The sequence below is a fragment of the Pygocentrus nattereri genome, chromosome 4, assembly GCF_015220715.1.
Source record: "Pygocentrus nattereri isolate fPygNat1 chromosome 4, fPygNat1.pri, whole genome shotgun sequence".
NCBI classification, from domain to species: Eukaryota; Metazoa; Chordata; class Actinopteri; order Characiformes; family Serrasalmidae; genus Pygocentrus; species Pygocentrus nattereri.
This window is the reverse complement of record NC_051214.1, coordinates 51606643-51616423: the sequence shown is the minus strand read 5'-3', so window position 1 is coordinate 51616423 and position 9781 is coordinate 51606643. Positions and strand designations below refer to the sequence as shown.

At 44.4% G+C, this 9781-nt stretch overlaps 1 protein-coding gene across 1 annotated transcript in view; it reads left to right on the top strand.

The window, feature by feature from the left end:
• Positions 1–7829: 7829 nt before the first annotated feature.
• Positions 7830–9781, top strand: part of LOC108411504 (pleckstrin homology domain-containing family G member 3) — a 48600-nt gene continuing 46648 nt past the window's right edge. Inside the window, exon 1 of the mRNA XM_037537921.1 lies at positions 7830–7986. The gene's annotated coding sequence lies outside the window, so the exon portion shown is untranslated. The remainder of the gene's footprint in view (positions 7987–9781) is intronic.

The following is a 9781-nucleotide window of genomic DNA, read 5'->3' as shown; positions in this document are numbered from 1 at the left end:
AGGCTGTGACATCGACACAGAGGGTCATTCTCTCCGTCTGCTTTGGTTCACAGCCTTGCCTGATGCAGTGTCCCATCTTCCTCCACTGTCACTCCACCATCTCCCCTTAAGCTTCTTGAAGGCTGCCTGGCACAGTGAGGTGCCATCCCAGCTCCTCCAGTGACGATGTGTTCGGGAAGTATTCCTGCACCAACTCTCACTGCACAGCTTCTCAAGCACTGGTTCGGAGCGCCTATCAATTTTCTCTTCAGGAAAATACTCTTTATTGATACAGGCGAGAGGGGAACTGATCACACCCTTCCGATAAACACTACCACAAAGAGGGTGAACGCTTCAGACACTCTAACTAAGCTGAAAAGTTCACTGCCAGCTACCACAAGCAGCATCATTTGTCCCGTTCCCAAGCTTAACAGGCACAAGCTAGAACTCATGCGCTCCTCTCAGTAAACACAACCAACACATTCACATTTCTCAACTTAACAAGCAACATTTAACACATTAAACTCAACTTAATACAAGCTGTGGAGAGGTGCATGGCATTCTGGGAGTCCTCTACATAGTCCTCTCCACTCTCCATTTTGGCCCAAACCTTAAGCTCAGTGGCAGCACCACATTATGTTAGCGCTGTTTGACCTTTTATGAGCTTTTACCGTTTTTTTTTTATAAATTGTCTTGTTTGTTCATTTAGTCATGTAACTCTTGGTTTGTTTTAAATTTGTAACTGTAGACGAGGGTCACCATTGTTGCACTTCTGATTCGAAATAAAATTTGGTTCTTTGATTTTTTTTTTTTTTTTTCTTCACCTCATTTTTTTCATATCACTGAAGTAACAATGAGTATGAATTTAGACCTCTGGACACGTCTAACCACACTTCAGCATCTACAAATCTTGTACACTACATGGGCAAAAGTATTGGGACACCTGCACGTTACACCTACAGGAGCTTTTGTGAAACCCATTCTAAATTCTTTGATGGGGTTGAGGTCAAGACTTCTACACCACACTCACCCAGCCATACCTTTATGGACCTTGCTTTGTGCATTGGGGTTCAGTCATGCTGGAACAGAAAAGGGCCTTCCCCAAACCGACAGAGTTGGTTGCTTACAATTGTCTCTTGTTATGATTTCCCTTTACAGGAACTAAGGGGCCTAGGCCAACCCCTGAAAAAAACATTGCATAGAATTATCCCTCCTCCACCCAGACTTGTCCATCAGACTGCCAGAGAAAGAGGTGTGATTTGTCCTTCCACAGAACACTTCTCTCACCATCCCATCCTGGTTCCTAATTGTGCGTTTTGATCCTGTGTGTAGCTGTTCGGCCATTGAAGCCCATTTCATGAAGCTCCTAATGCCCAGTTCTTTTGTTGATGTTGCTTCCAGAGGAAATTTGGAACTCTTTAGTGAGTGATTCAACTGAGGATAGACCTTGTGTGCTTCAGCACTCTGCAGCCTCACTCTGGGTTTGCATGGTCTACTGCTTTGTGGCTGAGCTGTTGTTGCTTAGATGCTTCCATTTCACAATATCACTTGTCACAATTTAGCAGGACAGATATTTCACGCACAGACTTGTGGCAGAGGTGACTATGCGGTGCTATGTTGAAAGTTACTCAGCTCTTCAGTGCGACCCATTCTACTGCCAGTGTCCGTCACGACTGCACTATGTGCTTAAATTTATCCACCTGTTAGCAATGGGTGTGGCTGAAACACTTGAAATCAATAACTAGTAGGGATGCCCAAATACTTTTGTCTGTATAGAGTATTTTAAGCTGTTTGTAGTTCAGGTAGTAAAGCTTATTGAATATGAGGATGTGAGAAACTGATCTCATCTAAGTGGGTTAGATCAGTTTAACCACTTTCCTGTTTCTTTAGCAGAGTGCAAAACCCACATACTGCAGTTCAAAACAGGTTTGGGCTGGAGCACAAAAGTCAACAGTCAGCAGAGCTCAGAGTGAGTTTTAATGGTTTAAGGTTGCAGCCCAGCTGTCAGTCTTAATAAATTGTGATGTGTAAACAGCGCAGTGACAGATATGTGCTGTAACTCGTCTGTACTAATAAGATTTGCCTGTTCTAACACACATAATCACGTGCATACTCTCTCTGTTTGAGTGGAAGTACAACCCCAATTCCAGTGAAGTTGGGACGTTGTGTAAAACATAAATAAAAACAGAATACGATGATCTGCAAATCCTTTTCAACCGATATTCAATTGAATCCACTACAAAGACGAGATATTTAATGTTCAAACTGATAAACTTTGTTTTTTGCAAATATTCACTCATTTTGAATTTGATGCCTGCAACAGGTTCCAGAGAAGTTGGGACAGGGGCGTGTTTCCCACTGTGTTACATCACCTTTCCTTTAACACTCAGTAAGCGTTTGGGAACTGAGGACACTGATTGTTGAAGCTTTGTAGGTGGAATTCTTTCCCATTCCTGCTTGATGTCCAGCTTCAGCTGCTCAGCAGTCCGGGGTCTCCGCTGTCGTATTTTGAGCTTCATAATGCGCCACACATTTTCAATGGGAGACGGTCTGGACTGCAGGCAGGCCAGTCTAGTACCCGCACTCTTTTACTATGAAGCCACGCTGTTGGAACACGTGCAGAATGTGGCTCGGCATCGTCTTGCTGAAATAAGCAGGACGTCCCTGAAAAAGACGCTGCTTGGATGGCAGCAGATGTTGCTCCAAAACCTGTATGGACCTTTCAGCATTAATGGTGCCTTCACAGATGATCAGGTTACCCCTGCCATGGGCACTAACACCCCCCACACCATCAGAGATGCTGGCTTTTGAACTTTGTGCTGAAAACAATCCGGACAGTCCTTTTCCTCTTTGGCCCGTAGGACTCGACGTCCATGATTTCCAGAAACAGTGTGAAATGTGGACGCGTCAGACCACAGGACACTTTTCCACTCTGCGTCAGTCCATCTCAGATGAGCTCGGCCCAGAGAAGCCGGCGCCGCTTCTGGGTGGTGTTGATATGTGGCTTCGCTGTAGATGATTAAATCCCTAAATTCCTGCAGTTGCACGTTGAGAAACGTTGATCTTAAACTGTTGGACTATTTGCTCACGCAGTTGTTCACTAAGTGGTGAACCTCGCCCGTCCTTGCTTGTGAACGACTGAGCCTTTCAGGGACGCTCCCTTTATACCCAATCATAACACTCACCTGTTTCCAGTTAACCTGTTCACCTGTGGAATGTTCCAAACAGGTGTTTTTTGAGCATTCCTCAACTTTCCCAGTCTTTTGTTGCCCGTGTCCCAACTTCTCTGGAACGTGTTGCAGGCATCAAATTCAAAATGAGTGAATATTTGCAAAAACAAACAGAGTTAGAGTCAGTGAAACGATCATAAGCTAATCTTATTCAGTAAATGTGATTAGGAAATCACATTTTTAGTCTAACTGATTAAGAGGCCCTTTGGACTTTTAACCAGCTTTTAATATTAACTTGTCTCACAGATCTTTCTTGAGACATTGACTGTCTCAAGAAAGGTAGGTTTTCTAAAAGCTTAACTGAGCATGCAAAATTTTAAAATGATGTTATTGCACCATAGAACTGAACCTTTCTTCTATCTTTGAAGTTTCAGGACTAATTTGCACTAAGGTTTAATTTTCATATATTTATAATATTCATCTACTCAGAATACTAATACACTGCTCAAAAAAATAAAGGGAACACTCAAATAACACATCCTAGATCTGAATGAATGAAATATTCTCATTGAATACTTTGTTCTGTACAAAGTTGAATGTGCTGACAACAAAATCACAAAAATCATCAATGGAAATCAAACTTATTAACCAGTGGAGGCCTGGATTTGGAGTCACACACAAAATTAAAGTGGAAAAACACACGACAGGCAGCTCCTGATGAGGTGGCGGATGGTCTCCTGAGGGATCTCCTCCCAGACCTGGACTAAAGCATCCGCCAACTCCTGGACAGTCTGTGGTGCAACGTGGCGTTGGTGGATGGAGTGAGACATGATGTTCCAGATGTACTCAATCGGATTCAGGTCTGGGGAACGGGCGGGCCAGTCCATAGCTTCAATGCCTTCATCTTGCAGGAACTGCTGACACACTCCAGCCACATGAGGTCTAGCATTGTCCTGCATTAGGAGGAACCCAGGGCCAACCGCACCAGCATATGATCTCACAAGTGGTCTGAGGATCTCATCTCGGTCCCTAATGGCAGAGGTAGCCATCAGGCTACCTCTGGCGAGCACACGGAGGGCTGTGCGGCCCTCCAAAGAAATGCCACCCCACACCATTACTGACCACTGCCAAACCGGTCATGCTGAAGGATGTTGCAGGCAGCAGATCGCTCTCAACGGCGTCTCCAGACTCTGTCACGTCTGTCACATGTGCTCAGTGTGAACCTGCTTTCATCTGTGAAGATCACAGGGCGCCAGTGGCGAATTGGCCAATCCTGGTGTTCTCTGGCAAATGCCAAGCATCCTGCACGGTGTTGGGCTGTGAGCACAACCCCCATCTGTGGAGGTCGGGCCCTCATACCATCCTCATGGAGTCGGTTTCTAACCGTTTGTGCAGACACATGCACATTTGTGGCCTGCTGGAGGTCATTCTGCAGGGCTCTGGCAGTGCTCCTCCTGTTCCTCCTTGCACAAAGGCGGAGGTAGCGGTCCTGCTGCTGGGTTGTTGCCCTCCTACGGCCTCTTCCACGTCTCCTGGTGTACTGGACTGTCTCCTGGTAGCACCTCCAGCCTCTGGACACGACGCTGACAGACACAGCAAACCTTCTTGCCACAGCTCGCATTGATGTGCCATCCTGGATGAGCTGCACTACCTGAGCCACTTGTGTGGGTTGTAGAGTCCGTCTCCTGCTACCACGAGTGTGAAAGCACCACCAATATTCAAAAATGACCAGAACATCAGCCAGAAAGCAGAAAGGTACTGAGAAGTGGTCTGTGGTCCCACCTGCAGAACCACTCCTTTATTGAGTGTGTCTTGCTAATTGCCAATAATTTCCACCTGTTGTCTGTTCCATTTACACAACAGCTGTGAAATTGATTGTCAGTGTTGCTTCCTAAGTGGACAGTTTGATTTCACAGAAGTTTGATTTACTTGGAGTTATATTGAGTTGTTTAAGGGTTCCCTTTATTTTTTTGAGCAGTGTATTATTAATAAATACTAAGACAGGTGAGGTAGGGTTACATCAGGGATCAGCTTTGAGCCCCTTCTTGTTTGCAATGGTGATGGACGGGTTGACAGATGAGGTCAGGCAGGAGGCTCCATGGACCATGATGTTTGCAGATGACATTGTAATCTGTGGTGAGAGTAGAGAGCAGGTGGAAGAGAATCTGGAGAGGTGGAGGTTTGCACTGGAGAGGAGAGGAATGAAGGTCAGTAGAGACAAGACGGAATACATGTGTGTGAATAAGAGGGAGGCAGGTGGAAAGGTGGAGATGCAAGGAGTAGAGGTCGTAAAGGTGGATGACTTCAAATATCTTGGGTCAACCATCCAGAGCAATGGACAGTGTAGAAAAGAGTTGAAGAAGAGGGTGCAGGCAGGATGGAGTGGGTGGAGACGGGTGTCAGGGCTGATGTGTGACAGAAGGATAGCAGCAAGAGTGAAAGGGAAGGTCTACAAGACAGCAGTGCGTCCTGCTATGATGTCTGGTTTGGAGACTGTGGCTCTGTCTAAAAGACAGGAGGCTGAGCTGGAGGTGGCGGAGATCAAGATGCTGAGATTTTCGTTGGGAGTGACAAGGATGGACAAGATTAGAAATGAGCAGATCAGAGGGACGGTGAAGGTGGAGCAGTTTGGAGATAAAGCCAGAGAGGCCAGGTTGAGATGGTTTGGACATGTGTTGAGGAGGAATAGTGGATATATTGGGTAAAGAATGTTGGAGATGGAGCTGCCGGGTAGAAGGAGAAGAGGTAGACCTCAGAGAAGGTTTATGGATGTAGTGAAGGTGGACATGGAGATGGTTGGTGTGAAAGTAGAGGAGGCAGTGGATAGGGCAAGATGGAGGCAGATGATCTGCTGTGGCGACCCCTAAAGAGAGCAGCCGAAAGAAGAAGATTATTATTATTATTATTATTATTATTATTATTATTATTATTATTATCAGTAGTAATATACAGCTATGAATAGTTATAATAGAGCATTTTAAAAACAATAATAAAATAAATAACAGTAAATGTTTATGGGTGTCAGTCAGGCAGTCCAGCAGAGGCAGTTTTAATGTTTTTGTTACAGATACAATTTACTTTTTTTTTTGCCTGGAGAAATAATCTGCACCTTCTAAGGTTCTAGGATCAGCATGAACTTTAATTAGTTGGTGTAGTGTAGTGGTTAATACCTCTGCCTTCTATGCTGTAGACCAGGGTTCAATCCCCCACCTGGGCAAACACCCTACACTATACCAATAAGAGTCCTTGGGCAAGACTACTAACACCACCTTCGCCTACTTGTGTAAAAATGATCAAATTGTAAGTCGCTCTGGATAAGAGCGTCAGCTAAATGCCGTAAATGTAAATGTAATTAAAGCTGGTTATCTTACAGCAGGTCTGATCTCATGGATTTGTAGCTTTATGCAGAAAGAATGAAAGTAAGCTCTAACCTGCAAAGCTCCTCAAGGAACCTTACTGGTTTAGAGTTACTGTAAACGTGTAGAAGATGGGAGCCTGACGTGGACATTGACTTCTTAGAACCTCCTTCTCTCCAGCAGATCCTGAAATGTGGTCAGTTATGAGGTTCTCCATGTAACGCATTCAAAGCTTCTCTTGACCTGGTGTGAGGATCACCATTCAGGATGACGGTCAGGTGGACCACGTGGTGTCTTCTGTTCACAGAGAGATGTTTGCTGTCTACCGTCATAAGAAGTTCAGTGTTATGATAAGGAACTGGTTTTTTGTTTATAAAGGAGATGTGGCTGCTTTGGCTCTGATCTGTAGTTCATCATGTTCAGACTCTGGAAAGAGAACGGAAGCAGAAAAGGTGAGTTAATCATTTTTACTTATCTTAGATGTTTTTGTATTATACTATATTAATGGGTTGACTGTTTATGGACTGAGATGGAATATCTTTCCATGTTTTACTCTAACAGCAAAATAATTCAGTGTTTGTTATTCATTGTGATGTTTTTGTAAGCCTGCAATGATGAAAGATCACAAATAAATAAATAAATAAATAAATAAATAAATACGATTGAAACACCTTCCAGACTAAACAGGTAAGTATATTGTTGCTATCCAAAACAAATCCCCAAGTTTCTCAATATTAAATTAAAGTTTTATTTTTATTTGTCTACATCTCATCTCAGCTGCTTTTCACACTGCCTAGAAATATAAAGATGAACGGACCAATAGAAATGCTCCAAAACAAATGAAGAACTCTCTACAGTAACTTACACTTAGAGCTGAGAATGTTTGTGTTCTCTGCTGTAAAGTTGCCGTTTTGGAGACGCTTGGTTGTTTGGACAGCGACAATGTAATAAATCATTTATTAAACGATTTAAAACGGGCCGTTTATCTGTTATCATCTTTATGCTTACTCACTTTGTAGAAATTATATATTTATTCTGTTTATATCCATGAGGAGACTTTTAAAAGTATCGGTACCGAACAGCAGTCTCGGTATTCGGTACTGGTACTGAAATAAACCGAGTCGCCGCTCCGCCCCCTTCATTTCCTTCAGCTGTAGAACGCATGCGCAGCGATTTTTCGAAAAACGCTGCAGCGGAGTTGAGAGAGAGAGAGAGAGAGAGAGAGAGAGAGAGAGAGAGAGAGAGAGAGAGAGAGAGAGAGAGAGAGGAAGAGTGTGAGAGAGAGAGACAGAGAGGAAGAGTGTGAGAGAGAGAGAGAGAGAGAGAGAGGAAGAGCGTGTGAGAGAGAGAGAGAGAGAGGAAGAGTTCGGGGTTCGGTTTGATTCCGTTTCAGTGAAACTGATTTTAAATGCGATTCTGTGAAACACGGTTGGATGATCAGCCGCGCGCCGAGTGTCCGGAGTGTTTGATCCGCCGCTGTGGTGAGTTACAGCTTCACTTACACGCAGAGTTTAAAGCTCGAGCCGGAATGTCCGCTCCACCTTAAACGGTGCAGCAGTTGTCCTGTACCGCCTCACAGACGGCGGAATGGAGCAGCTTCAGCTTTTAAGGTGGAATTAAAATTCAGCTTCGCTTGAGTTTGAGGGAGGAAGTCTTTACGGACTGACACACACCAAGCCGAAGTACAGAGTTCTCACAGATATTCTGAACAGTCTTAATGATCACTGTTAAAACATAAAGACAGCACGTTCTGTGTTCTTTAACGCGCCCCTGTTCAGACTGAAGCTCAGACAGATGTTGGTTCTGGCTGAGATTCTGACGAACAGACCCGCTGCGGTAGACTGTGTGAATGTAAAGCTGCAGAAGTTGAAGGTGGTTCTGAGTTTCTCCGTTCTGCCTCTGTTTATCTCAGCATTACTTACAGAATGAAGAAAAGTCAGTTTAGTTCAAGCTAAAGGGAGTTTAGGGCCAGTCTTGGACTGGAGATCAGGGAACCAGCCCTCCGGTTCGATCCCCTTGGCTGACAGTCCAAGACTGAGGTGTCCTTGAGCAAGACACCTAACCCCCAATTGCTCCCCGGGCGCTGTGGATAGGGCTGCCCACCGCCCCGGGCAAGTGTGCTCACTGCCCCCTAGTGTGTATGTATGTGGGTGTTTCATTGTACGGAGGGGTTAAATCCAGAGGTCTAATTTCAGTGTGCAAACACACACACAGACAAATGGTTCTAATAAAAAAAATAATGTTTCTGACGCAGATTAAAGTACAGGTCCACTGTTTTATCTAGGTTTTTACTCAGATATGTAAACAGAGTCATTCAGAGCGGTTTGGTGTGAAACGCTCCGTTCTAGATAAACCTACCAAGTCAGAACTGTTCACAGTGGTGGTGATAGGAACCAGACGTCTCCCTCTAAAAGCTCCTCACAGAAAGTTCCTACATGAACTGGTTCTGAATTCACTGCCTGATGACTGAGATGCTGTTTTATGAGAGTTTAGAGAACTTCAGCTCCATTCATGGTGGAGGGAGACATGCAGGGCGCTGTGCGGCAAAATAGTCCCCAAAGAAAACTCATTATTCCAGATTTTCCACTGTTTTCCATCATCAACATTCCATATAAGCTCAGAAGACTCGTGTAGGTTCTCTGGTGGTTCTGGATGGTAAATAAAGTGTCTATATCTGTGTTGTAGTCATGGCGACGCCTGGTTCCCATCACCACCACTGTAAAGACATCTGAACCATTTCACAACAAACCCTCTGAACCTCTCTGTTTACATCTCACACACGGAGTCATACATGAAACTGCTGGAATTCTGGTTTAGCGTTAGTCCTGCACTGAAAGGAATCTGTGCTGGAGAATCTGTGTTTAGTCCTGAACCCAACTGAAGGCTAATTACAGAAATTCTCACGATAATAACTGAAGGAAATGAGTCGGTTTCAAATGTTCACAGAATTCCAAATTTCAGTACATAGTGAACCTTTAATGAATGTAACAAACTCTCCTGCAGCAACATCACAGTAGTCAAAGAGGAAAGAGGTTCAGTGTGAAGACCAGCGGTGAGTCTAAATTCTGATGAGACTGAACGCTGATTTAAACTAAATCTGTGACAGTGCTTGTAAATGTATCTGTAGACTCTGAGAAGAGGGTTATGGGTAAGTGTAGCTCACAAGGTCCGCAGTGTTCACACCTCCAGAATGTCAACTACTCCTCAGGGTCAAACAAATGCTGACCGGAGCTGTGTGTGAAACAGCCCTGGCCAGTGCATTGTGCTCTATTTTGG